The sequence below is a fragment of the Cnephaeus nilssonii genome, assembly GCF_951640355.1.
Source record: "Cnephaeus nilssonii genome assembly, chromosome: 7".
Classification (NCBI taxonomy): domain Eukaryota; kingdom Metazoa; phylum Chordata; class Mammalia; order Chiroptera; family Vespertilionidae; genus Cnephaeus; species Cnephaeus nilssonii.
Window position 1 is genome coordinate 75,852,602 of NC_137078.1, and position 26,659 is coordinate 75,879,260.

General features: G+C 47.5%; 1 protein-coding gene and 1 pseudogene across 2 annotated transcripts in view; one reads left to right on the forward strand and one right to left on the reverse strand.

Annotated features, from left to right (window-relative positions):
• LOC307102702 (ferritin light chain-like) overlaps positions 1-7,010 on the reverse strand; it is a 130,840-nt pseudogene extending 123,830 nt beyond the window's left edge. Inside the window, exon 1 of the transcript in view lies at positions 6,877-7,010. The product of the transcript in view is annotated as a ferritin light chain-like (transcript). The remainder of the gene's footprint in view (positions 1-6,876) is intronic.
• RNF220 (ring finger protein 220) overlaps positions 1-26,659 on the forward strand; it is a 225,541-nt gene that overhangs the window by 135,282 nt on the left and 63,600 nt on the right. The window lies entirely within an intron of this gene.

Consider the following 26,659-nt stretch of genomic DNA (forward strand, 5'->3'; position numbering starts at 1 on the left):
TGGGTCCAGAGGACCCAATGTTCCATAACAGATCAGTTCCTGCTGCAGCCAGGTGGGAAGCCAGTCCAGGACCCAGCTGGAACTTCACAGCAAGCCGCAGAAGGCAATGGCCTTCCCAGCTCACCTTCCCCACCCATCCCTCTACTCGGTTTTGGTCTCTTCCTCTTTACCTCACTGCTCCCATCGTTCTAGATCAGACCCGTCCTCATCCTTTCTCCTAGATTTCTGCAATTAGCTTCTTAGCTAGTCTCCTTGCCAACAATTCTGATTCCTTAATTCTTCCTCCACACTATTTCGGGAGTAATATTTCTAAACCACAAATTCAATCATGTCTTATCTCTTTCTTAACTCCCTTCAATAGCTCCTTTTTGCCTATAGAATCAAGTCCAGACTCTTTGGTATGGTGTTCAAAGCCCTTTATTATCTGACCTACCTACCTACTCAGTCTCAGCCTCTATGGCACCTCTAGGCATGCCCTAAATTCCAGCTATACTGGAAGTACTTCCTGTGAAAGTACCAATTTATTCTTACCTCCATGACTTTGCACATACCCTTCCCTCTGCCTAGAATGCCCTCTGTCTATTCATCCACCATTGAACTCCTATTCATCGTCTTAAGATCCAGCTCAAGGGACACGTCCTTCTTAAAGCCTTCCTTGGTGTTGCTGATCATTCCTTCCTTTGTGCCTTACCCAGAACTTATTTCTGCCACCACACCATTTTCTAATTATCTGTCCACATGTTTTTCTTCTGTACCAGACTGAGCTTCTTAAAGACAGGTACTGTATTTCCTTAGATGTAGCACAGTGCCTGGCACATAAAGCATGCTCCCTAAATAGCCAGTTAATGACGACCTGAATAAACAGATGATTGCCTTTTCTGTCTCCAGGCTTGGCTGCAGTCCTTCGATGAACCCGTCTTCTTTCTAATGCCACTCCCCCAGATGGGCTGGAAATCACCTTTCCTCTCTTGTCTCTTCCTGGCTGCTCTTAGTATTCATTTTTAACCAAAGTTCACGTCTGTACCAATGTTTCTGGAAAGGGAAGGTCTACCCAGGGAGCTCACAGCGTGGCTGAGCTGAAAGCCCTTGCCCACTGAGAACCCCAGGAGGCCAGAAATGACAATCCCTGTGCTACTGGGGAAACTCGGGGCCTCGTTCTGCATCTGTCTAGGGGCTGAGCTGAGGAGCTTCTTTCTGCTTAACTCTGAAATCTACTGGTTATTTTGAGTCTTAAATTTAAAAGCTACTAGAATCCCTTTCTGCCCCTTTTCATCTCAGGGCCAGATTGTCACAGGATCTTGAGGGTCTTAGGAGTTCTCACCCTGCTTTTATTCTCCATAGGGTAGCCCGGATTTTCCTTTGCTGTTCTGCCTGACTCTGTTCTCCAAGTATTCATATTCATTCTCTCTCTCTCTCTCTCTCTCTCTCTCTCTCTCTCTCTCTCTCCCCCCTTCTCTCTCTCTCTCTCCCTCCCTCCTTCCCTCCCTCCCTCCCTGCTCCCTTCTTTTCCCCTCCTTCCTCTCCCCTCCCCCTACCTTCTATTACTGTACCTAAACATGTTCTTCATTTTTCCATCCCCAAATCTTGTGACTTATCATTCCCTCTTTCTGGAATACTTTCATTTCCTTTCCCACTTACTAAAAACTGACTTGTTCTTCAATGCCCATTTCAAATATCACCTTCTCCATAAAGTCTTTTTTGATCCCTATTCCAAACCTTACAGAATCTCTCCCTTCTCTGAATGCCCATGGTCTCCTGCATTTTTCTTACAGCACTCAGTGTCCGCCCTGTGTTGACAGTGTTCTTTCTAATCCTCTTATAAAAGTGTAAGCTTCTGCATAGAAACTGGTCAGGTTTACATCCTGCACAATGCTTTGTCATCGTAGGTACTCCATGAATATTTATTGCATTGAGTTGAAATACCTTAAAGCTGGGATCATCCATATTCATTCGTTCATTCACCAAACAAACCCTGATTAAGGGACATATATGTCTTTCATAACTTTGTCCAAATACTTTTTAATTCATTGATTTTTCTGCTAAACCCATCACTTGAGATAATGAATTTCTTAAGTTTACTGGCCACTGTGTGAAATATCAATCTTCTTTGTTCAGCCCCAAGATGCTCAAGTTTGCAAGCAAACCCACTTTGCCCAGAGTTTCAGAATTTTGTGAGTAAGGCTCTAGTCACCGTCTTTACACCATTTGTGATTTCCTGCACGTCCCCTAGCAGCCTTCACGTTTGCAGACTGGAGAGTAAGTCACTTAGCCTTTCTAAGGAGGTTCTGCACGCCTGGATCTTCTTCAAGGCAGGACACGCGACACAGTGGAGCCTGCAGGTGGGACTGCTCCAGCTGGACACCTCGAGGACCAGGTTCTCCTCTTTAAACATCTTACTCACGGCTCTTAGTCATTTGGCCAACAGCCTCGGGGAACTGTCTAAATGAAGAAGGATTTCCAGGTCCTTTGCCAGAACTGTGGCTGACCATGCAGAGTTGAGCACTGGAGAGGGGGTTTTGATGTGTTTATCACAAAAGGCACTGCCTTGCACTTGCCCACATTTAATTGAGTCTGTAGCCTTTTGCCCTGAAGTCTTCCTGCCAAACTGGCATTAAAAGGATCCAGGAAAACATCCCATGGCCCCTCCCCCACCATAAATACAGATACACACCAAGGGTCATACCTTTCTTTGGCTGGATGCCTGGGCTTGTTTCTGGGAGAGTCCTACACCGGGTGAGAGAGCCCTCTCTTCCATTTCTCCCTGTCTGTCTAATCAGACACAAAACATCTAAGCCTTCGAGGACCTAATAGTAAGTAGGCTTTGGGGATAAAAATAGGCACATATGGTAGTACTATTAATAGTAGCATCTACTACTTTTTGAGCTTTGTCCTACATGCCAGGTACTTTATATACATTCTTTATTTTGAGTATCAAGTTTAATCCCTACAACAGCCATGCAATGTGAGTATTTTAACCTCATTTTTCAAGATGAAGACACCAAGGCACAGAGAGGTTAAATAACTTCCCCAAGATCACACAGCTAGTAAGTTCACAGAGCTAAAATTCAGACCCAGGTGTGTCTTACTCCAATACCTGTGTCCCTGACCACTACATTTCATGATCTCAACACTTGACAATTACACAGCATGTAGAAGTCCTGCTGAAAGGGATGCGTTATTGGACTTTTCTGGTCTCTTCCAGGTTGCCTGTCACCTATCTCAAGCTAATCTTTTCAGATCTTAGCTTAAACCTCGTTTCCTAAGGGAAGCTTTCCCCAGCCCTCGTCATCTATTCCCATAACACCTGTCCTTGTCCCTCACAGCTGTATATGGACAATTGTTTGTTTAATATCTTTCTTTCCTACTAGAAAGCAGCTTTGTCACCGTTCTGTGCCTAGTAGCTAGCACAGTGCCTGGCATATAGTAGATGTTCATTAAACTTACCTTTCTTAGAATGTCTCCCTCATGGAGCTTCATTGGCTTTCCAACCCTTTCCTCCTCCCCCGCTTGGAGCAGGACACCCCGGGCCGCCCTCCTCTGCCACCTCTACCTTGCCTCTAGAACTTTCTTCAGTGGTGCTGGCTCCAACATCCCCAGCCTCAGTCTTGGGCCTTCTCTTGGCCACACAGGGGTTTCATGTACATTTCGTGCTGTTCTGTGGAAGCAGGGCACCCGCTCAGCCCAGCAGGGCAGGGTGCTGACAGGAGCAGCCAATAGCCAAGATACAAGGTTTCCCTTTGCTAAGCTTTTTCCTAGGAATGATTTAGGGCCCTGAACAGATAAGTGAAGAGCAAACCCGCAATGAAGTCAGCACTCTGCTTATTAAGTGGAAAAAGCTGTGCTCGGCTTATTGAAATGTTCATTAGACAGATATATAGAGACGAGACGGAGGCAGGGAGGGCAGGCAGCACCACAGGATCAGAGGAGGCAGGGGGCAGCTCAGGGAGACTTTGGTCTAGCCCAGAAGGAAAAGGAGTGGGGGCTGGCGCAGGTGGGTGGTGTGGCACCTGTGAGGAAGAGGGCGCAGCTCTGACTCCTGGGAAGGAGAACAGGAGGAGGGAGCCAGGCCAGCTGGCGCTGCTATCTCCATGGGGCAGCGGGTGGAGGGGACTTGGCCCAAGGGGGTCAGGCATCTTGGTCCATTTTCGGGAAGGCCTACTTCTTTGCACACATGTTGCTCTCTTGTCCAGGCACATACATAAGTCCTGAAAAACTCTGACCCTGTTCATTTGTCTACTGTGAAGGCAAGAGAGTGACCTGTGCTTTGTCAGGAAGAAGGGGCCCGTACAGAGAAGCATGGTGACGCTCCCACCCTGCCCCCTCTAAGGGAGCCTTCTCTCTGGCAGAGCCCCACTCCCCTGCCTACCGCTCCATTGTCCCTAAGCTCCCTCCAGGAAGGGCGGTTCCTGCTGAGCCCCTGAGACCACGCAGAGTCCTGGCTCCTTGAGCACTCTCCAGGCGTCCTGTCTCCTGGCCCTCTCAGTGTCCATCCAGGATGCCCCACAGAACTCAGAGCTCCAGAGCGGGGTGGCCTTAAAAAGATACAACCACTTGCTGACTGTACCACCTCCTGCGACATGGTGACAACTTGTGGTGAGCAGGAATGTGTCTGATCTTCCTACGTCCCCAGCACTAGACCAGAGCCTGCCACCCAAAAAGGCTTCATAAATATATATATATTTTTTTAATTGATTTCAGAGAGAAAGGTAGAGGGAGAAAGAGATAGAAACATCAATGATGAGAGAGAATCACCGGCTGCCTCCTACACGCTTCCTGAAATCAAACCGTGACCTCCTGGTTCATAGCTTAATGCTCAACCTCTGAGCCACACCGGCCGGGCAGAAGGCTTCTTTATGTAAAGTTGAGTTGGTGGCGGATTGAGTGAGTGAAAAACCTGTCAGATATTGAAAGGGGGAAAAATCATGATGTGGCTCTAGGAGCAGGCACTGTTTCCAAACAAGAAAAACAGCCTCAAGACTTTCCACTATCTTCAGATTTCTCTCTTGCCTTCATCAGTTTGGCTCCTGGAGAACAGAAGTGATGGTGACCAAATTGATAAGAGAAAGGACACTGGCAGGAAACATATGGGAATAGAACAGTAAAAATAGTATCTTTAGAATTTCAGGGTGTTTTCACACAGATGATTGCAATTAATCCTCATTCACTTGTTCAACAAATAGCTGTTGAATTTCTGTTACCTGCCAGGCACAGCCCAAGCACTAGGTCACTGCCACGAATGAGACCCTCACTGTCTCTACCCTTCGGTAGGATGGCCTTGTGGAGTGCAACTGCCATAAGAATTCTGCATTACTTCCTTTGTCCAGCAAACAGTGATGCCCAGCCAGACTCCTGGGGATGGAGAAGTGAATCAGACATGAATCCTGCCTGGAGAAGTTTACAGTCTATGAAGCGTATGTTCAAGGAGACAGACAGTTATCAAACAGTGTGAAAGCTGCACTGAGAGGAAGCCTTCCTGAAGATGTCTGAGCTCAGTCCTTAAAAAAGAGCATATGTTTACCGACTACTCAGAGAGAAGAAATTTCTATGCAGGCAGAGTTTGGATTTGACGAGAACCCAAATAGTTCAGCCGCGGAGGAAAATAGTGGGAAAAGGTGTTAAAGGGGGAGACAGGGCCCGAATCCCAAAGGAATTTCCGTGTCCAAGGTATGTTAAGGCGTTAGACCCATTCTGAAGGCAGGAGGAGGTCACTGAAGAGGCAAGATAACGTCAGCGGCAGTGGAAGAGGTTGTCGACAGGGGCCAAGCTAGTGCAGGGCCCATCTGGGGCTGTCTCACTGGGCTAGGTGAGAGGTGGTGCCGGCTGACGAGGGCGGTGGTACTGAGAAGGGCAGGAGAGGGCCAGATGGCTCAGAGACCTGCTAGATACAGGGAACGAAAGAGGTGGTTTCCAGGTCACAAGGCGGGGAGAGCACAGGGGTGCCCTGTCCAGGGGGACCCAGAGCACGTGGGGAGATGAGGGTGCTGCAGGGAGCTGTGGCTGTTCCAACCCACATGGCGGTCCCTGCCGCTGAGGCTGAGGCAGCTGACACCTGCTCCCAGGCCTTGATGACTCCATTTCCCAACCCCCTCCCTCTGCCTCGCTGACTTTGGAGGTGATTAGTAATAAAACTTTAACAAGCATCCATAGGTGCGTCTCCCTGTCACTTTTATGAGGCCATTTCCTGAGCAAAGATATAGGAGCGCCTTCGGCCTCTCCTAGCCAGTCGTTGCTGCTACTGTTTCAGTCTCTGCCTCAGCCTCAGCAGGTCCCAGACAACGGCAGAGGCTGAGTCAGGTTGGGTGGAGGAGACTGCAAAGCCCTCTGCTCAAGGAAGCAGGCACAAGCCCCCTGTATGCCCCCAGGGTTTTTCCTAAGGACTGGAAATTGTCGCTGGAAAGCCTGGGGTCATTGTAAGTAAAAGGGGCCTCGTTCCTCCTACCTTCCCCTCTTCCACCTCACACTTCCGCTCTCAGCCTTGTCCTAGAGTTTCACTTTCTCGATGCATTCCATCAATATGCATTTATCCAGTGCCACCCCAGAAGGGTGCCAGGGTCCAGTCAGGAATCATACTTGCTCCCTGCCCTTGGGGAGCTGGTGACCTGATGGGGGCTGGGAATAACAGGCACCTACCAAGTAACCAAAATGCACTGTGATCAGGTTCTCATAGGCACCAAGAAGCGCTGTGGTGGGAACCCAGAGAATAAGCACTTCATGAGGCCAGGAGAGTGGAGAATAGCTAGGGAATATTTCACCAGGAGGGTCGATGGCCTGGGCCTTGCTGAGTGCGAAGGATTTGTGAGCCGGGGCAGAGAGAGGCGGCCCCTTTCTTCCTGGCAAGATCCTAGGTCCGCAGGGGTAAAGCCGGGCTGGGCTTACCTGAGCTGAGCATGCTCTAGCTGGGCTGCGCTGAGGCTGAGCAGGGCCACCTGGGCCGCTGGGCCCCCTGCTGCAGGAGGAGGCTGAAGTGGCACAGTCACTGGAGACAGGGGCTCCTTCCTCCCAGGCCCCATGGTGCCTGTTCTGGGCCACGCCACACCGGGAGGTGGGGCCAGGTGCACAGGAAGAGGGGAAGCTGCTGCATTTGACACTATGACTCCTCCCCTGTCCTTGAAACTCCCTGTCACTGGGGTCTCTGACTCTACTGTTCTATAATCAGATTTAGTGCAAAGATGTCTTCGATTGGACAGACACAGTTTCCAATCTTAGCTCTGGAATTTGAATTTTTTAATTATACCCAAGGCAGGTTACACTCTCTGAACCTGTATCTCCACTTGTAAAATAGAGATAGAGCACCTCCTTCCAAAGGTTGTTATGAAGTTCAAATGAGGCGATAACTGTTAGGCAGCCAGGGCAATGCTGCGGTAAAGCTGACACTTGGTGTCTCCCCACCAACGCCGCCCTTCCCCCTTCCGCGCCTCTGTCTCTTCAGCCTCTGTTCTCCTTCCCTCCCACCGGCCCTCAGTGTCCCGGCTGATGTCCCCGGATCTGTTGTTTCTTCATATCTCCCTCCTGAATTGGAGACCCACATGTCTAGGTGCCCACTAGATTCCATTTAATTTAACATTTATTAGCTAACCAACCTGTGAGAACTCTACTGGCCCCCGTGGATTCAGAGCTGGGACTTAACATCCCACAGACTTTTACCCAGTGACCTCAGTGACAGAAGTTATAAGTATGCTCATCTGCTCAGAGTCGTGGAGTAGAGGGTGTATGGGGGACCAGTCACAGTTCGATTCCCGGTCAGGGCACATGCCTGGGTTGTGGGCTCGATCCCCAGTGTAGGGGTGTGCAGGAGGCAGCCAATCAATGATTCTCTCTCATCATTGATATTTCTATATCTCTCTCCCTCTCCCTTTCTCTCTGAAATCAATAAAAACATATTTTAAAAATAAAATCCAATGCCTGGATCTCTCCCCAGAGATTCAGATTTAATTGAGCTTTATGGGGCCTGGGCATCAGCATTTTGAACACTCCCCCAGCTAATTCTATTGTGCAGCCAAGGTTAAAATCCACTATTCTGCTTTCCTGCTTCTGTCCTCATCCTCACTAACCTGCTCTCCACCCGTATGTGATCAGGGTAATCCTGATAAAGTGCAAGTCTGGTCCTGTCACTCCCTAGACTTTACGTCCCTCAGAGCAGAGACTACCCCTGCATCAGCTCTGTGGCCCCAGGAGGGCCCTCCGTAGGGAGTGCTCAGTCAGCATTCGGTGAATGAGTGAATGAACTGATGAATCAGTACCCAACAAACTGACAGATAGCTGTTGGTACTATTCCTAGGAACATGTTGGTGATTATAGCAGTTCACCACTGAGCCAAGAGAATTAGCCAGTTGGGTCCAGATCTGGAAGCCTGGGGAGAAAGCTGGGCAGGAGGGAGGGCAGGCGAGAGGGAAGAGGCAATGAGAGGTCAGAAAGGCAGAGTTTCCTGAGAGGTGAATTATCAGAGGGACCGCCACGGGTCGGGCAAGCACCTCAGCCAGGGAGTAATGGAGTTAGGGAGGAAGGCCCAGGCAGGGCCAGAGAGAGCGATGGGAGCAGCTTAATCTGCCCCCAGGAAGTGCAGGCTGGGGACAGGCAGGCAGAAGGCAGCAGGCCATTCCTCAGCAGCTAATGCCCCCTGCCTAACACAATTACCCCTTCCCTCTCCCTCGGCCCAGGCAAGGGGGAGGTTGTATGGAGGGCAAGCATGCCCCGCAGCTGGGGAGGGTGGGGGGCATGGCTAGAAATCCAATCAGGAGTTCTACCTCAGTATTAGCCTGAACTACCCATTTTAGCTGGAGGGGCTAGCAGAGAGTCTGGGTTAGGACTAAGACAGACATGCTGCTGGGAGACAGATCTGTGAAGCCCCCCATTCCTTGCCCCTCCCTGACCACCAATGGGACTTGATCCGGAGACTCCTGTCCCCACGGTGTGACCCAGTCCTCCGGGCCGGCAGCCTCACCTCTCCTCTGGAATCAGTATGCCACCTCAGGGCTGGCCCCCGTTGCTGCTCCTCACTCCCACCTCCAGCCTCTCACCCCCCTCTCTGTTCCACATTGATATAAATGGAGGCTTCAGCTGCCTTTAAATAGTCCGATCTATCAGAGGGGCACGCGCTGCCCATAAATCTGCCGGGGCTGATGGCTCCCTAAGTGGACTGATAGGAGCTATTTCCGGCAAGGTGTTCAGTTACTGTGCCCCTCCCGTCCCTCCCCCCAGCTTGCCCTTCCCCAGGGGCAGGGACCCTTTTTGTCATCTGGTAATTGGCATTTTTTCACTTGCACTTGGTCCTACAGAGCGAGTGCAGCGCCCAGCCTGGCCTCTAACCGGATTAGCATTGGCTTTCAGAGAAGGCCCCTCTGGAGTCGACCTTCCCGTTCAAGAGATCAAGATCGAGCTGTTGGCTCAACAAGGAAGAGGGCCCGAGGTGGGAGGAGGTGCCCAGGGGAGCCCAGACTAAGTGTGTGTGGGGGGGTGGGGGGGGGCGGTAGGAAGTCCCAGCCCCTCTTGACTAAGCCTGCCTGTTTCCCAGGCCCCAGCCTATGGGTCATGGAAGGGACCAGAACATAGGCTCTGGAGTTGGGGATCTCCATCCTGAGTGTCAGATGTGTCTCCCCCTCCCCATCAAGGCTGCTTCGGGCTAGCCTGGGGCTTTCCTTGTCTAGAAATGACCTCGTATTGAATAGGGGATGGGGTCTCTCCAGACAGATCATATGGATCTGAGACAGAAGCTGGGGAGGCCTCAGGGCTGGCTGTTAGTCAGTAAGGGGTCTGTGCAGGAGCACACACATTACCCTAATTTGGAGGGCAACTGCTAATGGATAGATTTCCCTCAGGAAGGGAGAAAAGACCTCTGGAGCTCTGCTGGGCCTCCTGGCTCCAGGGCCCTGCTTGGGGAGACATAGAGATGCCCTTGGAGGTCACCCCAGTGGCCTCTGGTCAAGAGGTCGGTCACTGTGGCCACTCAGAGAACATCACTAACATAGCTCTATTTCCCATCCCATCCTTCAATTGTTTTCGGAGGGCAGAAAGCTGAGCCAACTTGGCTGAATAGGCCCAGGCCCATGCCCCCTGCCAAGGACACCTAAATTATTCCTACTAAGGTTACTGTGTCTAAAGAGGAGGAAAAGCCAGAGATGGTGAAGGGCAGGGAAGAACTGGTGGAGGGTTATCCTGGAATTTGTCCATAGGCACTTGTCAGGTTTCTCTCCCGAAACCTGGGTTCTTGGAAAGGGATCAAGTGGACGGGTCAACATTCCTTATCAGGAGGTGGGACGTTCCTTCTAGGACTCTGGTTAGGGAACCAGGAAGAGTCCAAACAGAAGGATTGGAGGCGTGTTATTTTGAACAAAACAAGATTTGCATATTATAGTGACCCCTGCCTCTGACCCGCAGGTGGGGATAAGGACATAGCAAGAAGGTGAAGGGAGCCCTAACGGGTTTGACTCAGTGGATAGAGCACCGGCCTGTGGACTCAAGGGTCCCAGGTTCGATTCCGGTCAAGGGCATGTACCTTGGTTGCGGGCACATCCCCAGTGGGGGGCGTGCAGGAGGCAGCTGATCGATGTTTCTCTCTCATCGATGTTTCTAACTCTCTATCTCTCTCCCTTCCTCTCTGTAAAAAGTCAATAAAATATATGTGTGTTTTTTTTAATAAAAGAAGGTGAAGGGAAGGGCATGTGGTGAGATTCGCAGGTGTGTGGGATTCTGAGGCAGGGAGACAAGTCAGCCATCTAGCCCCCAGCCAGAGTCTTGGACCCGAAGGAGACCTTTTATCCTGCTTTAGGGAAGGGCCAAGCACCCGTAGCAGTGACAGACTGAGCCCTATGATTGCCATCAAGAATGTCCAATATCATGGCTGTTGTTAAGGTCATGAATAGCACTTCTCACGTGATCTTTAAGAAGAGTTGGAGAGAGCCTACCCTTCCTAGATTGGGAGTGCGGGGAAGAGCCTTTGTCTGGGAGCAATCTAGGGATGTTCTGAGGTGGTTCCAGAGACCCTGGGGGAGCCTCACAGAGCATAAGCATTGCCATACCCCACTCCCTCCCTTCATTCATTCCTTCATTCGTTCGTTCATTCAGGGCACTCTCACTGTCATCAACTGTGTAACCTAACTTGCTCTAATGATTGAAGGTGGGGAAATTAACCAGGCCCCATTTTTGCCCCCATGGAGCTCAAGTATAGTAGGGAGAACAGACTTGTAAACACAGATGGTGAAGTCCAGTGTGTTCTGGCTATGGGAGCCCAGAGGTCCCTGGTTCAAACCATCCTGGAGAGCACAACCTCGCCCCGCAGCTCCAGACTCTACCTGGACTCCTGGACAATCCCATTTGTTTGACCCTCACACACCTCAGATTCAACTTGTCCAAAATTGAACTTGTCATCTTGCCCCAAGTCTGTTCCCCCTATGGTGTCCCTAACTCAGTGATTGGCACCACAGTGAATTGACAAAATTCTGGCTCATCCTAGATTCCCTCTTCACCCTCAACCTCCACATTCAACTAGTAATCCATCAGAGTGCCCCTATTAATGTAGGTGACACCATGCCACCCCTCTGCTGAGAACCCTCCAGTGTCATTCCTCTCACTCAGGATAACATCCTTTCTGTGGCCACAAGGTCCTGCAGGATCTGCCTCCCCACTCACTCGCCTCCAGCCACCTGGCTGCTTGCCTAGCAGCTCGTCAAACATTCAATAACAATGGTAAACCCTTGCTATGAGAAAAGGATGTATTATTTCACATAGGTATTTGTGCACCTGTTCTTGTCTTTCTCACCTGTGATCTTGAGAACACTGAATTTATTGGATAAATTCATCTTTGCAACCCCGGTGCCTGGCGCCGTGCCTTGGCATATGGTAGATGTTTGTTTAATGTCTACTGAGTAAATGAAGAGGCAAATGCCAAGTAGGATATCCCTGAATGGAGAAAGACCCTGGAGAAATGCACTGGTCTAACCCCTCTGCAGAATTTGCAAGGTGTTTCTGTATAGCCCTTGCCCTCCTAGAGCACCGTCCAGACCTATGACAATCCTAGACAGACAGAAGTCAAAGCCATGTGACAAAGACTGATGAGCAATGTGCCCACTGCTCATAGGTCCTCCAGCATTATGAGCTAGGTTTTGTTTGGTTTTTTATTGAATTTATTGGTGTGATATCTATAATAATAAAAGCATAATATGCTAATTAGACCAGACAGCCGAACGAAGCCACCGCCACAGCTGTGAGAGCCAAGCCCCTTGCACAAATTTCGTGCATCGGGCCTCTAGTTGGTTAATAAAACTATATCATTTTCAGGTGTACAATGCTATAATATATCCATATATTGTATTGTATGTTCACCACCCCAAGTCAAGTCTCCTTCTATCACCATTTATCTCCCCATACCTTCTTCTACCTTCCCTACACCCATTTCTATGGGCTGGGTCTTGATGGATGAGAATGCCCAGGCTGGGGACCAGTGAGGATGGAGAATGGAGTTGTAGAGGTGGGAGAGGAGAGTCTTGGAGGCTGTCCCCCTGCAGAGGTGTGCAGAAGGTCACTTGGGCTGAGTCCCCCCTCCTCTCTGTCCTTTTCTTCCCTCATTTATGGAATGGGATGAGGGAGGTTGCAGGGAAATATTTCTGAGGGCTGTTCCATCGTGAATATTCTAGGATGCTGCAGAAACAGTTTGGGCCCAGACTGACAGGGTCTGGAAGCTCAGCAGAGAAGCGTGGCTTTGGTCTCATTGGCAGAAATGTTTCTAGGTGGGAAAGTTTGGCATCAGGACTTGGTCTATTTCAGAACTAGGAGCAAAAACTTCCTTCCTGCCCTCCAAACAGACCTTGAGAGTTTTGGGAAATTGATGAAGAACAAAGACTTCACTTGCTGGTGGTCTGGCGTGTGTGGAGCTAAAGAGAGGAGGCTATGGCATCTCCCCAAGGGAGACTTAGGGAAGGGGCTTTGTCTGTTTTTAGACTAGCCTCTCTCCCGCCCCACTCTCCCAAAAAATTATTATAAAGAATTATTGCCATTAGTACGTCTTTCCTCCTGAAAGGAGAAAATCGCCTCATTCATAATTTATACCCTCAATTACTATTAATAAAGAAATATTTCAGCAGAAAATCGCCTGGGAAAATTACACGTAACATTGCATTAACATTCTATTTGAACATTTTCATCACATTTGTTATAGAGTTAATAAGAGGGATACGGTCCCCTGACTTCTTCATGAAATTATGGGCTGACGATGATAGTTTAATCTTTTAGACTTTATATAATATATTCACTTTACTAATTGAGCTATCCAAGGAGCAGTTAGAGATGTTCTTAAATGTGGAGACAGAGGAATCAGGGCCATGACTTTGCTGCCAGAGGCACCGCCTGTCAGGGTGGGCTGTAGGCAAAGGCTGCTGACTTAGGCACTGGCTGGCCACACCCCACCCCGGCAGAGGCCCGGACCTTTGCACTGCCTCCAGAGTCAGTGGCTGCCCAGGACTGACCGGAGGGAGGTGTAATGGGCTGCTGATAGGGAACACGAAAAATGGAGAAGGGAGGCCATGGGGAGAGAAGAGGGGAGGAGAAAAGGAGACAGAAGGGCATTCCTTTCCAGACCATTTCTTCAGTAGTCATTTTTTTAGATGCCTTCCTTGCCCTGGGCCCCAGGAGGACCTCAGACCTCTATGGTTTGTGGGATGACACTTGGTGGTGGTTGTAGACACCAATAGCTCCTGGAAGATCTGGCATCCTTCAGACAATCCTATGAAAGCCCTAGAGGCAGGTGCTGGAGAAGGTGGTGCCTCTAAGGGTCATCCCAGCACAAAGAAAGGAGGTGTGTGTGTGTGTGTGTGTGTGTGTGTGTGTGTGTGTGTGTGTACGCGCGCGCACACACACATTTCAGGTCTTAACAGAAATGATGGGTGTTTATTTTGGGTAATGGGGAGGAGATCTGAGCCAAATTAAGACAATCATTTGTAACCGCTTTAGTCAGTGTGCCTTTTCCTCCATTGTCTTGATGAACACCCTGCAAAGCTGGGAGGCAGACCCAGCGAGGGTGCAGATTCTGCTCCTGACTTAGCTCAAATGTTGCCTCCACAGGAGCTTTTCTTAGAGGTTTCCCCCGCCCTCTGTCCCTTTCTGTGACAGTACCCTGATTGATTATTTTTGTGACATCTATCACTTCTTAAAATTGTTTTCTCCCCTACCAGAATTTAAGCTCTCCATCAGTCCCATTCAATGTTGAATGCCCAGCACCTAGGACAGGGCCTGCACACACAGGTACTCCATACATATTTGTTGGGTTAATGGAGTGAAGTATAGAAGGGTCAGATAATATACCCAAGACCACATAGCTATATCCAAGCAGAGTCTAAAACTGAAGTCTCCTCCTTTCTAATTCACCTAGAGTTCTTGGCACCTCTTAATATATCAGTCAATGGGAAGGTGTTCAGACGTTCATGCTCACTATGTTCATTGCTTATATCATAATACAAGCCACCAGCATCTCTCACCTGTACTACTGCAATAGTCTTCCTGCTTCCTTTCTTGCCCTCCTACTATCTGTTCACACAATAGCCAAAGTAATCCTTTAAAGCATAAAGCAGGTTATGTTAATCCCTTGCTCCAAACTTTTCCAGGCCTTCCAATCACACATAGAATAAAATCCAGTGTCCTTATCCTGGCCTAGAGGACCATATGGTCTGACCCTGGCTTTTTCTCCACCCTCATTTCCTGCCCCTCTCCCACATGCTCTCTCCACACCAGCCACATCAGCCTTGCTGCTCCTTACTACACCAAGTACATTCCCCATCAGGACCTTTGAACTTGTCCCCATTGCCTGAAACACTCTTCCTACAGATTCCTCTGGTTTTCTTGCTCAGTTAATTCAGACATTTGCTCAAATGTCACCTCTTCAGAGAGCCCTTTCCTGCCCACCAACTCAGCATCTTCTTACCCTGCTTTCTTTTTCTTCATTGCACTTGTCCCTTTCTGACCCCCTGTTGTGTATTTGGTGGATGTCTACCATCAGTAGAAGGTAAGTCCCATGTTCACGGTTATATTCCCAGCACCTGGAACATGGTAAGTGCTCAATAAATTTATAGAATAAATAAATGAATTTTTGTTTGGTTTTTCTCTGCACACACTCTATCTGGATGATCTCATCCATTCCCATGTAAATGCTACTGCAATATGCCAATGGCTTCCAAATCTTAACTTCAAATCAAACTCCTGAGCTTCCAACTCGATTTCCAACCACCTACTGAACATCTCCCCATAAAGATAACTAAAGCACAATATGTCCGGTTGTGAACCCACAATTTAATATACAGATGATGTATCACAAAAATGTACTGAAACCTATATAATTTTATTAACTAAGGTCACCCCAATAAATTCAATAAAAAATAATAAAGCATGATACATCCAAAATTGAACATATCATTTTTCTCCCTCCTTTAGTTCCCATTTCATTAAATGGTACCACAATCTTAGATGTCCAATCCACAAACCTGGGATCATTTTTACTCCTTCTTTCTCACCTATACATCCATTTGGTCTCCAAATTCTGTTAACCCTACACTTAAATAGCTCTCAGATCTACCTACCTCTCTCCATCTCCAAGGCTCCTACCTAAGCCAGGCCACCGCCATCATCTCTCCCCTGAATTGCTGCCTCAGCCTCCAGCTGGTCTCCCTGCCTCCAGTCGCCTTTCTCTCTAATCCATCCTCTACAGGATGTTTTATGTTTTATCTAAAACATAAATCTTGGAGCCAGAGATAATGTCCAGGCTTCTAGCTTGAGGAATTAGATGATAATGACTCCTATCACATTAAATGGAAGAGGAGGCAGTCTGGGGACATGTGACATTTGACTGCCTTTGTGGCATTTTTTAACTTGGCTGTCTGCTCCCACTAGGTGGCAGAGATCATCTCATTCATCTTTATATCCTCTGTGTCCTCCACACCAGCACAGTGCCTGGCACAGAGCAGGTGCTCGTGAAACTTTATTCCAGGTGATCATCACCCAGAAATTCTTTAGGGAAATCCACACGTCAATGGCATCTCACCACTGTGATTATAATATTTGTTATACTGTACTGTAATTTCTGTTGACTTCTCTGATTCCTCACTAAATGAAGAGCCCCTGTTTCACAGCTAAATTGTCTGCACAAAGTGGGTGCTCAGTAATGTTTGTTAACTAACAATAGACTGAATGTCTTCCTGATACACCCTATTTACTGGTTCTTCCTTCCGCTCCTGACCAGCCAGCCTCCACAGCAGCAAGGCCAGCCATTCTGCCAGGCTGAGCCACTTCTCAGCTCTCTTAGTGTCTGTGACTCATTGCCTCCATCAGCTACTGCCCCTAAGGATTGGCATCATTCTCATCCCTCTTCTCTGCAATACCAAGTAACCAATACTGCCTAAGAGAAATGTAGAATTTTGCTGAGGGAGAGATACTCATGAGGAAGAATAGTGGGGAGTTTACAATGAAGGGAAGGGTCCTCCAGGTGGAAATCCCATGGAATGAAATGAACAAGGACATGGAGGCTCAAAAGAGGCCTTCTCTAGGACCTCAGAGAAGAAAGCATATAGGAGAATGGCATGAAAGGAGACTGAAGAGAATGAGAGGCACCAGGACAGGGATTGGCAGGAGTTTATAATATAATGATAATAACAGCTATTATTAATTGAATGCCTAAAATGTCGCAGGTATTTTATATACATTATCTCCTTTACCCTTTACTAGAACTCTATGAGTTACGTACTAAGAAGTTTGACCTCCATATTATTTATCTTGAGGGCCTGGGGATCCATTGAAGACTTTGAAGGAGTAGAGTTGGATGGTCAGATTTATGGAATGCTACAAGCAGAAAAGAGAGATGTCAGGATCAGGAAAACCATGGAATCGTTATTGAGCTATCAGTTCATAGAGCCATCAGGCCAGAGAGAAGAAAAGGGACCAGAATCCATGGAAGGAAGTTCAATGTGGGCATCGTGGATGGCAGACCTGAACCAGGACAGAGGCCTGAGCCAGGATCAGGAGCAAGTTTGAAAGGAGATCAGGAGGAGTTCTTTAGAATAGTTGGAGTTTAAGGAGTTTACATCCACTGACAATTGAATATAAGAGTCTAATATTCCCCAAGAGAGCTCAAGGGTAGAGATAAAATTGTAGAATCAACAGTGTATATAGATGGCAATTGATTCCATGGAAATGTATCCTCATTCTGGACAAAGAACTGGGCTCACTAGGCCCTTCATCATCTAACCCTTACTTACCTCTTGGGACTCGTCCCTCAGTGTCCCCTCAGGCCTTACTGTAAGTCTTGGATTTCCCCCGTTGGGCTTTGCACTTTCACCTGCAGGCCATTTCCTGGGCTCTCCCCTCTCCCACTTCCCTTTTTACCTGACCACCTCCTACTGTCCTTCAGATCATATTTCAAAATCAACCTTTAAATCGCTTGCCATTGAAAGGTTGATGTTCTTAGTCCGGAGAACATGTGTTTTATCCTATGCTTCCCATAGCCCATAAGTATATCATCTCACTACCCTTCATGCTCCAGGGTAAGAAGATTGGGTAGCATCGACAAAAGCCTCCCAAGGCCTCACATGATTCCTTAATAAATTTGCTTAGGGAAGCCAGACCCAGACAGTACACTGGCCTGAGTGTCGAAGAGCCTAAGTCCTGGCCCTTCAGCATTATTTTGGGAAGACAAGGGAATAAGAGAGATCACCCAGGTGAGCCTGTCCCTGCACTGCCACTAGAGATGCTGCAAGTTCATTCTTCCTTCATTTAATACACGTGTTTATTGTATCTTAAAAGCTGTTGCCCCAGAGAAGCCTTCCCTGGTCTCCATTGCTCTCATGGTGTTTTTATTACCATTCTCTCCCACTTGTCTGAGAGCTTCTTGAGAAATATTTGTTTAATAAATGAGATAATTGTGCCCCCACTGTGTCATGTTCCATGATGGGACATCAGAGCGTCGGCCTGATTTCTGCCAATCTAAGGACTCAATCCTCATCCCTGGAGATCAGCTGTGTCACTTCAATGAATTACCATAGATCACTTCATCATAGTAACAAATGCTTTTCAAGTCTTTGATACACATAATTTCCTTTGATCCTCATAGCAGCTTTGAGAGAGAATGGGGGTAGATAAGGCAAATATTAGTTCCCAGACCTTAGCTACCGGGAAGAACAGGGGAGGGGGGCTGCCATCTTTGTTGTCACAAGTTTACCACTTGAAAGAACAGGGACGATGGCCATGAATTCCAGCAGTTCTCCTTTCTCTGGAGCTCCTAAGGGCAGAAGGTTGAACATGGACCAGGTCTTATGCCATTTTACTCCATCTGGAGGCCAGTGCCTCCCCTCGCCCTTGGGCATGTAGGATTGATCCTCCCAACCCTATTGCTCCCCAATCTGAAATTGAGGAGCTCTGGGCTAGGAGAGGCCACTAGCTGGGCTCTGACTGGAGCTCCAGGCTCAGCCAGGACAGGATGGGCCCCCGTGTAAACCGGATTCGCCTTGTAAACAGCAGAGCAGCTGGGCTCCATCTTGGTGGGGGAGCCCCAGTAACAACCCAGCAGGACAGCCCCAGCTCAGCAGGACATTGTCCAAAGAAAAAGGGGGGAAAAAGCTGAGTAAACAAAGAGGGCTGGCCAGTTTTTCAGTCTCTGACTTGTTATTTCAGCCGGACAGTTGCTATGCTGACTGCGGGCTTGGTTGGCCTGGGCCGGGCTAGCTTGGTTGAACTGGGCCCAACTAAAATCTCAGTAATCTTCTTTACCACATCTCTTCTCTTTTTCCCTTACCTCAATTCCCTTTGCCTTCTCTACTCTAGGCTCACTTCTGGGAAAGGGGACAAAGATAGGGACTGCACATACGTGAGGACAGGCTCCAGGAGATGATGGGACAATGAGAAACTGGGCACTTGCCAAGTGTCTGTGTAGACATGGAGGTGTATTTAAGATGCTGTGAGAACGTAAAGCAGAGATCCAAGTAGCTAAGACAGCTTGAACAACATTGTCTCACACACCCCCACTCTGGCTCGCTTCAGCAAAGGCCACTCATTCTCCGGAGATCCCAGCTTTATTCTCCTCTGGGCCCCACTTCTGAGCTGTCTCTAGTCTACCCTCATATAGAAAGAAAATCCCTTTCTCCTTCAAGCTCTTGACATTTGGCTAGGCCATTTGTTCCTTGCTATCTTGGTCATCTCCTCGCTTCTCTGTTGTTCCCCAACATATGGACCTGTGTCAGTCTTCTCTACTCCATCTCATTCCCTCACCTTAGGGATTTGGGGCCCATGGGATGATGGGCCAGCCAGTACCCTCAAGTCTCTGGTCTTTATTTGTCCATTCCTGGCCCGATGTCATTCATTTATTTAAACACATAGTTTTTAAGCACCTACTTTGTCTTCTCAACATTGGAGATGGAGTGGTGAACAAAACTCTGCTATCAGAGAGCTTTTGTTTTAGAGAAAGGAAACAGACAATGAAAAAATACAATTAAGAAAGTGATGAGCCCTAGCCAGTTTGGCTCAGTGGATAAGTGTCGGTCTGCAAACTGAAGGGTCCCAGGTTCAATTCCAGTCAAGGGCACATGCTCAGGGTTGTGGGCTCGATCCCCAGTAGGGTGCGTGCAGGAGGCAGCCGATCAATGATTCTCTCTCATCACTGATGTTTCTATCTCTCTCTCCCTCTCCCTTCCTCTCTGGAATCAATTATATATATTGATGAGTGATGAGTACTACTAAGGAAACAAACAGCAGGATAATGTAAAGAATGTGGTGAGAGGGACTATTTTATATAGGACCATCAGGGAAAGGACTCCCCCACTTCATATTTGAGCTAAGAACTGATAGATGAAATGGAGTCAGACGTGCAAATAAGTATGTAAGAAAGGAAAGAATTAGGAATTATCAAGGACCTGATGAGGAGGCCAGAGTAGTTAGAACATACTAAGGGGGAAGTGGTGTGTATACAAGAAGTCAGAGAGGCAGGAAAGAGCCAGGATATGTTGGGCCAATAGCCTATGGTAAGAAATTTGGATATACTCTCAGTACAATGGGAAGCTATTGAAAGGTGTTTTTTTGTTTTTTATATATTTTATTGATTTTTTACAGAGAGGAAGGGAGAGGGATAGAGAGCCAGAAACATCGATGAGAGAAAAACATCGATCAGCTGCCTCCTGCACACCCCCCACTGGGGATATGCCCGCAACCAAGGTACATGCCCTTGACCGGAATCGAACCCAGGACCCCTTAGTCCGCATGCCGACGCTCTATCCACTGAGCCAAACCGGTTTCGGCTATTGAAAGGTTTTTAAGGCATCAGACAGAACTGCATTACCTCTGAAAATGTTCACTCCAGCCACCTATGCTCCTCTCTCTCACACCCATATTCCCACTACATTACATACCCTACTCCCACCAGAGGGTCAAAGACAGCATATATCAGGTTTCACCCCTATATCCCTGGCACATGGTTGGTTTTCAATAAATGTTGTTTGCATGAGGGAATAAATAATCCAATAAATTAATTTACAGTTGAACACCTCCCCTTTGACCTCATCAAGGCCTTCAGTACCCAGTTGTAACATTTTCTTCCAGTGTATCAACACACTCTGCTCTCTTATTTCTTTACCCAGACTCAACCCCTGAACTATTTCTCACCAATAATCCTCAAGTCCTCTGCACCTGTCCTGTAATATTACTCATCAAAACCCGAATCTTTCTAATTGCTACGATCTATCTCTATGCCCATAGCTGAGAACTGTTGAACAAACTTACACAACTCTGCAGACCTCGCCTCCAAAGCATCTGTGTCTCAGTGCCGACCCTCTTCTATCCCTGTGGCACTCTCACTTCTTACTTTAGAAGAACAGGATATATGACACCGCTCAACTTTGAGCCTCTTCCTTCAACTCCAGTTAAACCCTGTCTTCTCCCCTTCCCTCTTTCACAGAGGACTGCTTCCTCTTATTCAGGACCAGGCTCCTCCGCCTGCATACACACCCCACTATGATCTGATTTCTGTCTTTCCCTTCTCGTCTCCCTTCATTTTGTGTTAACACCAAACCATGCTGTACTCAATAGCCAATGTAGCTAATGTTTACTAAGGACTTCTTTTCTACCTGTCTCTATGCTAAGCACTTACATATGCTAACGCATTTCATAATCACCATGCCCATATTATACTTTATTACTCTCTACTATACTATACATACTATGCTATAATTATCCCCATTTTACAGATGAAGGAACTGAGGCACAGAGAGATGAAATAACTTAATCAAAGTCACACAGTGCCCTAGCCAGTTTGGCTCTGTGGATAGAGCGTCGGCCTGCAGACTGAAGGGTCTCAGGTTCAATTCTGGTCAAGGGCATGTACCTGGGTTGCAGGCTCGATTCCTAGCCCCGGGGCGCATACAGGAGGCAACCAATCAATGTGTCTCTCACATTGATGTTTCTCTCTCTATGTCTCTCTCCCTCCCTTCCACTCTCTCTAAAAATCAATGGGAAAATGTCCTCAGGTGATGATTAACAAAAAAAGAAAAACAAGTCACACAGTACATGGTAGTTAGGATTCAAATATTGGCAGTCTGACCATAGAGCTTATGCTTTTTGCTTTACTGTTTCTCCGCTTAGACCAACCTTTGCTCTATTTCTTTGTATAATTTCTTCTCATCCATAAAGATTGAGCTCAAGAATCAGTCACTACAGGGAACATTCCCTTACTACCCTTCCCGAATCTCTCTCCCAGCCCCCTAGCCCTACTGCTACCAATGTCTAGAGCAGGGGTCCTCAAACTTTTTAAACAGGGGGCCAGTTCACTGTCCCTCAGACCGTTGGAGGGCCGGACTATAGTTTAAAAAAAAACTATGAACAAATTCCTATGCACACTGCACATATCTTATTTTGAAGTAAAAAAACAAAACAGCAAAAACACCCGCATGTGGCCCGCAGGCCATAGTTTGAGGACACCTGGTCTATAGCATGTAGTAGATACCTCAGAGCTTTTTTTAAAACAGCATTGTTAAGATGTAAGCCACATACTATATAATTTAAAGTGTACAATTTAATGTCTTTTATTAGTATATTCACAGGCTGCGCAACCATCACCACAATCTAATTTAGAACATTTTTGTCCCTCCTAAATGAAACCCCATTAGCAGTCAATCCCCCTTCTCCAGCCCTAAATAACCACTAACCTATTATGTTAATTTATGTCTATTCACATTAATAGAATCTACAATAGGGGTGTTTGTGTATGACTGGCTTCTTTTATTTAGCATGTTTTCAAGATTTATTCATGCTGTAGCATGTGTCAGTACTTCATTCCAAATATTCCATTGAATGGATATACCATAACTTATCCTTTAATCAGCTGAAAGTCATTTGGGTTATTTCCACTTTTGGGCTATGAAGAATAAGGCTGCTATAAACATTCACATACACATTTTTGTGTGGAAGTATGTTTTCTGGATACACACACACACACACATATCTAGGAGTGGAATTGATGAATCATATGGTAATTCTATATTTAATATTTTTAGGAACTGCAAAACTATTTTCTAAAGCAGCTGTACCATTCTACATTCCCACCAGAAAATAATGAGGGCTCCAGTTTACATCCTCACCAACACTTGTTCCTGTCTTTTTATTATAACTTCCTACAGTATGTAAAGTGTTCTGACAAATGTTTTTAAAACTAAATATTAGCCCAGGGATTCTCAAGGAAGGTTGACATTGGAGTTATGGCTTAAAGAGTGAGAATGAATTTACCAGGTGGAAGAGGAAGGTATGAGTCAGCTGGCTGCCAGGCAGAGGGGATGTTTTCTCTCTGCTGGTTCTGAACTAGGGAATTTCACAAAGGCCCTAGAACCATGTTGATGGGCCTAGAGGAGGCACCATTGCAGAAAGAGAAATGACTGAATCACAGTAGCCAATGATCTTGATTGGATCAAATAATGTGTAGACTCTTCCAGCCAGATGAAATACAACCGGGATAAATTGAATTTGAGTATATGCACAGGGAAGGGAGACAAAGCTAGAGAAACTCTGGGGGGTGTTAGATAGTAATTCAGCAGAATCCAGCAGGTGCTATGGCTACCCCCAAGCATCTGGTATCATTCGGATCCCAGAACAGTTGAGGAGACAGTTCTGCACACTCTGCACTGGTCAGACCACCTGGAGGCCTATGTCTAATGTGTGAGAACAGGCGCCGATCAACAGCTCTGCCCCCACAGAACACAGAGCTTGGTAGTTTGTCAAGAACACGTTTCTATTATTTAGCACCCATGACCTTCACAACATTCCTGGGAGTGAGATGATAATAATAACTAATATCTAATGAGTTCTTACCATGTGCCCAACATTCTTCATTATAAGTGTTTTATACATATAAAATCACATAATCTTTGTAACCACCTTAAGGTAGATAAATTATCTGTATATTTCAAATGAAGAAGCAAGCACAGAGTGTTAAGTAACTGGGCCAAGGTCACACAGTGAGTGGTTGGACCAAGATTCAAACTCAGATACTTCAGAGTCTGAGCAAACCAAAGATCTGAGGCTTTATGGGAATCATCATCACTAGTTGCTTCCACGGGACCTTAATCTCTCCCTAGAGTTGGGGAGCCCCTGTCTGAACCTAAACACTTGAGTTCTGGTGCTGTCGGCCTACCAAGAGAGCGGCTCCATCACTGAGACAAGCAGACTCTTGCACGTTGGCTTGTTTGTTCGAGCATGAAGGGCAAGAATAGGAACAAACTGCATGAGTATAGGTATTCACTAGGATTTGGGGGCTATTAGTTCTGGGCATTTGTCCGGGACAAGCAGCCATTTGTGGATATTGTTTACTCTTTCTGCCTCTCTCCTCATCCTATGACCTCTATGACCTCCTCTGGTTGAGAAGGTCTCCACGGAGGTACTGAATTGTCCTTGGACCACATCCTGAAGAAGTTGTTCTAGGGAGGAAGCTGTCCCTTCATCTAATGTTATGATAAAGAAACTGCATCTCCAAAAGGAGAAGAACTTCACTCAGATTCATACTGCCATGAAATAACGAGGCTGGGATTTTGAACTAACTGTGTCTGACTCTGAATGCTTGCTTTTCCCCCTTTATCACACAGACTTCCTTTTCTCCCCGGGACAATAGAAAATGGGCATAACACTCTCAGTGGAACAGAACTGGAGTGCCTGTGAGTCATGATACTTGCAGTGGGGTCATCGTATTGGAAATCATCAAATGGTCTAGAAATGCTCGACCTAAATGAAAGAATATTCCAGGGGACATTTATTAGTGTTTTCAAATTCACAAAAGGCTATTGTGTGAGACAGAGATCAAACCTCTTCTGTCTGGGCCCAAGAGGTTAAACACACTCATGGTCAGAACTTCCAGGGAAACAGATTGTTAGCCCAAACTAAACTGTGTGAACTTTCTAAACAGCAAAAGCTCTCCAGAGAGAAATGCTGCCTTGGGATGTGTGGGGTCTCCTGACCTTGGAGGCGCTTAGGCAGGCCATGCTAAGGAGGTGCGTAGGAATACTGTAGAGATAGGCTGGACCATGAGAACTTTAAGGCGTGAAACAGAGTAGTGTGGGGTTCTTGGCTCCGAGGCCAGCGCTCTTGGCCGCCAGAGCTCTGGAAGCCTCAGAGCACCACCCTTGCCACTGGCCTGCTCTCTCCAGTGGAGTCTCTTCCTTCCTAAAGTGTCCTCCAGTTCTCCAGGCGATTGAGGGGCGGAGACTAGCAAGCCTAGGGCCCAACTTGCTGGGTGACTGCCTCCTCCAGGTGTTGTTTTTCCTCTGATGTTGGGTAGACCTTCTTAGACCCCTCAAGTGGAGCCAAGGCCAGGCCCAGACCTGGGGAACTCCATGCCAGAAGTGTGTATCTGTGCTCAAGAGCTAAGGACTGTGTCCAAACCCTGACGGAGAAAAGGAGTGTCTAGGATTGCCTGTCTGGTGTGAGAAGGGAAGTCATTTGATGACATCTTCATTAGGATTTTCCTCTCGTCATACAGATCCTGCTCCGCACTCACACACATATATAACTATTGGAAAAACGATTTTAATACCCATGGCACATTGTCCTTGTGTGATATAAAATCCAATGACATGTGGCATTTGGAAAAGGTCACTTCTCCCATCAGGATTCATTAGCCTGTTTCAGCCTCTACGCCTGCAGCACGGGTCCCAGCTGCCTGTCCCCTGCAGTGGGGCAAGCTGGACAGGTGGAACCCACAGGGACCCTCCCTGGAGAGCAAAAGGACTCCCCAGTGTGCTAGCCAGGAATCCTTGCTGTGGCCCAGCTCTTTTCCACACATACCTGAGAAGTAGGGAGGGTTGGTATCCAGGGAAAATGAAGCCTCTGGCCAGGCAACCATGGCTTTTGAAGGGAAAGACAGAACCAAAGCCTCAGTGTTTTCCTACGAGTCTCATCTTGGGGCAAAGGGAAGGAGATTTGAGAGACTCTGGAGAGAGAGCAGAGTAGATGCCAGGAGGAGGTAAAGAATGTAAGGGAAGAAAGAGGCCTGAGAGACCACAGTGGGCAGGATCTGAGCCTTCCTTTGGGGACCTGGGTAGAACCTGGGATCACCTAGTATTTTATTCATTCCTCTTTGGCAAAGCTAGGGAATGATTTTACTCTTGTGTTCTTTATGTTCTTGGATTTCATCTCTAGGTGTAAAGTAGCTGTGCCCACTAGCCAGGTCCATGCGAACAGGCAGCATTTGTCAGTACTGGCATTGGTGGGGCCAAGGGATGAGCCAGCAAGCACCAGCATCCGTGCCTCCTCTGTTTCCTGTATGTGGCAGTGCTGGGTCTGCGTGAAACACCCAGCACTCACCTTGGGAGGCGATCTCCTTACAGCTAAGTGGGAGCTGCCTGGCCCTGGCTCTTGTTTTGTTGGGAGTTACCCATGGAACACAGAGGAACTCTAGTTTCAGATTAGAAGAATGAGGGCAGAGTCGAAGAGACAACTTTGAAAGCACTAGAACTGGGGGGCCAGTGAGCTAAGATGAGGGGAGCAGGAATGAGATACTCCCCGAAGGAAAGCCTGAGAACCCAGCACCCCAGCATAAGCAGAGGGGGCCCTGGATCCTGAACTGCAGTGGTCCACTCGCACACTCATGTACCCCTTCTTATAGATCTCTCCCTGCACCCCGGTGTTTAGAGGATGGGCTGCCAACAGACTAAGAAGGCATCTCTGTGAGGCAAGAAAAGAATAGGAGAGTGTGCTGTGCCAGAAGCCAAGTAAGATAAGTGTTGAAGGAGGGAGGGATCTGCTGTGCTAAAGTTGCTGCTGGTAGGACAGATGAGGATGACCGAGATCTAACCATAGCAAAAGGGGCATCATTGGCAACCCTGACAAGAGCACTTTCAAGAGAGGATGGGGGAGAAGGAAGAGAAAATGATGAGTGAAGACATCTCTTTTGAGGGGTTTTGCTTCCAGGAACAGATATATACATGTATACAAAGGTTCGTTGATTCATTGGAGAAACACTTATCAGGGCCCTAATCTCTGTGAGGTTCTCTGCTAGGCGCTGTGTCCCCAGAAGTAAGCAGCACAGCCCTTGACTTTGGTAGCCTCACAAAGTAATTGGTGAATGAATGAGATAAAGCCTCAGTTCACCCACGGACTATTTTAGCTTCATTTTCCTAACTAAATACTAGAAATTCTTGTCCTCTCTATTTGTGGAACTCAG